Source organism: Rhinopithecus bieti, unplaced genomic scaffold, assembly GCF_001698545.2.
Source record: "Rhinopithecus bieti isolate Rb0 unplaced genomic scaffold, ASM169854v2 scaffold_5942, whole genome shotgun sequence".
NCBI classification, from domain to species: Eukaryota; Metazoa; Chordata; class Mammalia; order Primates; family Cercopithecidae; genus Rhinopithecus; species Rhinopithecus bieti.
In genome coordinates, this window is record NW_016805026.1 from 499,682 (window position 1) to 504,819 (window position 5,138).

The window sequence follows — 5,138 nt, forward strand, 5'->3', positions numbered from 1 at the left end:
GTTGGGGAGGCCTCAGGAAACTTACAATCATGGCAGAAGGCAAAGGGGAAGCACGGAACATCTTACGTGGAAGCAGGAGAGACAGAGCAAGTGGGGAAGTGCCACGCTCTTGCACCATCAGATCTCGTAAGAACTCACTCACTATCACAAGAACAGCATGGGGAAATCTGCCCCCATGATCGAATCACCTCTCACTGGATGCCTCCCCTGGCATGTGGGGATTACAGTTTAACATGAGATTTGGGTAGGGACACAGAACCAAACAATGTCACTCAGTGTTAGATTTTTGAATGAGTTCCTGCAAAGTTTAGGAATGAAGAGAATGAAGATCCATATGATGACTCAAATGTACCCTAATTGTCTACCCACCCCTAATATCTAATCCTCATTCTAATACAATCAGCAGACCAGAAAGCGTCCAAAAAGCAGATAAGCAGGTATGTCCATTCTTTCTGCAAGATGACTGTTTCCCAAGTTTTTCTTCAGAATGTAGTGTGTGTGTGTGTGTGTGTGTGTGTGTGTGTGTGTGTGTAAAATCTTCGTTCTTTTCACTGTGCTGAAACTTTGATTTGGGAAATATATCCTACTCTCCCAATCCCTGCCTCCTCAGAATCAATAGCACCTTCTTATCCACTATCAGTGCGAGAGATTGTGTGGTGCTCTAGTTTCTATTGCCCACAATTATAAAAACAATAATTATAATATTCCCTTTTCAAATTTAAAAGTGTAATATTAAATAAACTTGCAAATTACATATGCTATCCCTTCAGAAATGTTAAAAAATCCATCCTCCTCTTGAGAAACACTGCTTTCAGTTTTCAAATGAGAAACATCATTAAATCTACTTAGTGATTAAAAGTAAATGAATATGACCATTATTTCCTTGTCGAAGAAATCACAGAATTTGAGATGCAGACAATATAAGACACATGCAAGTTTTCAGAGAATAAGCAGCCCCTTACCTGGGATTAATTGATGGTATTTCTGAGATTAGTAGCAAGGATGGGAAACACAATTCCGGATTTATCTACAAAAGGCTATCTAACCACAGCCTATCCCATCTCTATAGTAGAGATGGGATAGATGAGGGAATGAGGCTCAAGAATGAGGTAAGAATGTTCATTTAGTTTTTTATTACATAAGAAAAATCTAAAAGTTTAACTTTTAAAAGGTGAATCCAAGTGTGCCCTTATAAAAATAATTGAGTGCAAAATACTTTGGTATCAAAATGGCTTTGTAAAAGTGGTGAGATTCAAATGGTCTCGTCAAAAGGCTATGCACCCTGGAATAAAGACATATGGTTTGGAAACCAAATGACATTTATATCTTATGAGCCTAAATAACCTGATGTGTGTGTGTGTGTGTGTGTGTGTGTGTGTACAACAGAATAAATATTCTATGCTATTTTTTTGAAGACTAACGATAATATATAGAGGGCCTAGTACAATGTGTACCATGAAGTAAGAATTTCATACTTTGTAACAATTATTTAACCCTAATTATAATTTTATCAATGACACTTTGCAATGACTCCTAGACTTTGTGTTATTATAACTTATCACTTGCGTTGACAATGTCTGTAGACCCTTGAAGGGTAAAGAATATACCTTGTTTGACCTTGTATCCCCTGTAACAAGTATGGCTTTTATTCTTTTTTTTTTTTTTGAGACAAAGTCTGGCTCTGTTGCTCAGGCTGGAGTGCAGTGGCGCGATCTCAGCTCACTGCAACCTCCGCCTCCCGGGTTCACACCATTCTCCTGCCTCAGCCTCTCAAGTAGCTGGGACTACAGGCACCTGCCACCACACCCAGCTAATTTTTTGTATTTTTAGTAGAAACGGGGTTTCACCGTGTTCGCCAGGATGGTCTCATTTCCTGAACTTGTGATCCACCCGCCTCAGCCTCCCAAAGTGCTGGGATTACAGGCGTGAGACACCGCACCCGGCCAAATATGGCTTTTAAAACATTATAAGTACTAAATAAATATTTTTGAATGCATGTTGATAAATAATTGGTACATAAAATATTATTGGGCTAAAAATATACCAACTGGGAGAATTATTCAGATCACCCTAGGAAATGCTTCTTGTAGAATTCTCTTCCATTCCTGTGTAGTTTTTCAAATCTCTGAATCTAGTTTTTTCTTTTGGCCAGTGTTTTTCAATTTGTCGTATCCCAATTAACTCAGGCTGTATGACCCTATATGTCCTCACACAACTTAGAATACTGGACCATTTGAAATGGTCCAACACCTGCTCAAATCCAACACCTGTTCATAATATCTCTAGAGATTATGTTACATATATCCTGATTTCCATCCTATTCAATCCTACTTGGTACTGGTTTAGCCAGCTAATATGTATATTCTCTGATCCTCCAAAATTCTTTTCAGTGATGCCCTTTATTGCGATTTCTAAACTTTTCTTCTGGTTTTTGATATGTAATCCTGAAATACCTTTCTCTATCCTTGACTGTGTCTTCTATCTTGTCTTTTCCTAACATTCCTGTAATTGTTACATGGACTCCTTCACAGGATTCCAGTGGATTCCTTGTTATTGACTCACCATTCTTTATGAAATGTCTCTGTTGAAAATGTGACTTTGTCTTTGGGAATTGCAATTGAGGCTTCCTCATAGGAGTTTCCTTCCTATACAAATAGTTTAATTGGAAATCAAACATCAAATTGATGGTGTGGTAAATTGTAGAGGAGGATGGCCACAGCCTTTTTTCCCATAATTGTGGGCATGCTCCTTAGCAATGTCACTTTGCCACTCTCCCCATCAAGAAGTGAAGTATAATGGAATCAACCCAAATGTCCATCAATGATAGACTGGATAAAGAAAATGTGGTACATATACACCATGCAATACTATGCAGCCATAAAAAGGAACAAGATCATGTCCTTTGCAGAGACATGGATGGAGCTGGAAGCCATTATCTTCAGCAAACTGACACAAGAACAGAAAACCAAACACCACATGTTCTCACTTATAAGTGAGAGCTGAACAATGAGAACACATGGACACAGGAAGGGGGGTAACACACACTGGGGCCTGTCAGGGGGCAGGAGGAGGAAAAGCATCAGGATAAATAGTTAATTCATGTGGGCTTAACACCTAGGTGATTTATGGGTTGATGGGTGCAGCAGGCCACCTGTGCACACATTTACCTATGTAACAAACCTGCACATCCTGCACACATATCCCAGAACTTAAAATTAAATTAAAAATAAAAAGAAGTGAAGTCTAACAGTCCTTAACTTTCAGCTGACCTTTGACTTAATTTGACCAGTAAAGTGTGGTAGGAATAAGGATAGAGGACTTCTGAGCTTAGGTTCCAGGAGACTTTATAATTTCTATTCTCACCCTTTTGGAACTGTGTTGAAACTGCCACATGAGGCATAATCTAGCCCCTAGAGGATGAGAGACCACATGGAACAAAAAGGACCCTCTCCACTAAGGCCTTAAGATGAACCAGCTGACAGTCAACACCAACAATCGGAAACATGAGTAAGATCATCTGTTTACCATCTAGTCCCAGTTCAGTGACTAGATGACTGTAGTTGCATAAATAGCTCTAAAAACAGCAGAACTGCCTAACTGAATTCAGCTCATACTGCTAAGCAACAGAATCATGACAAAATAAATTAATCCAGTAAATTTTGGAATGGTCTGTTATATATCAACAGATAATAACCAAAACAACAAATAATTGATAATACACATGGCTTTCCAAAGAGAGACAACTATTTTTTTGTTTGTTTTAATCAAATCTGGAAATGTATTATTACTTTTCAACCTATGGTGCTATTTAATTGCTGTGTACAATCCATACCTAGCATTTGTGGAATGTTTTAAAGTTCACAATGTACTTTAATATCTATTCCTTTGATTCTGACATCCACTCTGTAGGAAGGAAGCAGAGCAGGTATTATAATTCTTCTCATTACCTAGATGAGGAAATTGAACTCAGGATAGCACAGAACTACACAAAGACATGTGACTACAGAGGTCAAGGCCAGGATCATGACCTGATGCTCTTTACTTTGTTTTGTGATGTCTCATAGCCCTCTCTGCCTGGATACAACAATCTCATACCTAATATTGGCAAGATTGGATTAAATCTAGGTTTGCCTTTACCAAAATCCTTTATACTGAAATTTTTAAAAACCCAGTCTCTAACATTACTAATGTTCACTTTTCCCCATTACTTTTTTAAAAAATTCCACACTCATGTGCATTTTAAGTAAAATTTAGCTTTGAAGTTTCTGATTCATTTTCAATTAAAAGATTTTTAGCAATATTTCTTTGATGTTCAGTAATGACTTTGAACACTTTTATAAGCCATTTGCACCTTTTATCTTTGAATCATCCAGTCACATCTTGCCAAGGGAACTCAGAATGATATTTCACACTTTTTGTTTGGTTCAAAACACAGTGCATTTTAACCTGAGTATGTTGTTGCTTCTTTCACAGAACGAATTGCTTTACTGTATCTTTTACAAACTGGTTTTCCCCAAAAAGAGGAAATTTACTTCATGTGAATTTTATTGCTACCTGAGGTTATTATAGTCAAAATGACCTTTGGGGGATTATTTTAGATTCTAATAAAGTGGTAATTTATAAACTGTGAGAGCAGATATCATTATAAACACCAATTTTGAGAAATATACATCAAGGACAAAATCATAAGTAAAGGTTCTTGGGCCAAAAAAGCAGTATTTTTTAAATCATATTACTTTTTTAAAAAGCATTATCATAGCTTAATTTTTTAGTGATATATATTTAGTGTTCCATTAAAATGAAAGGTACTGTTTCTTTCATTTATCTGGAATTAGAAAGCACAGGTAACATTGATTTAACATCTATTTTGTGCCTAGAAAGATTCTTCTTACGTTTTCTGTTTAATCCTTATGACCACTCACAAAGTATATATATGTTATCCCTAAGTTTGTAAACAAGGAAACTTACACTTAGAAATGCCAGTAACTGAACCCACACTCTATCAGATACCCTAATGTTTGGTGTTAAAATGCCTTATATGAACTTATGAAATCAGTGAATCTCTAGCTCTTATTTTGCTTATATGTAAGATAACATGACAAGTTATGCATACTGCATAGATTTATGTGAAAAAAAAT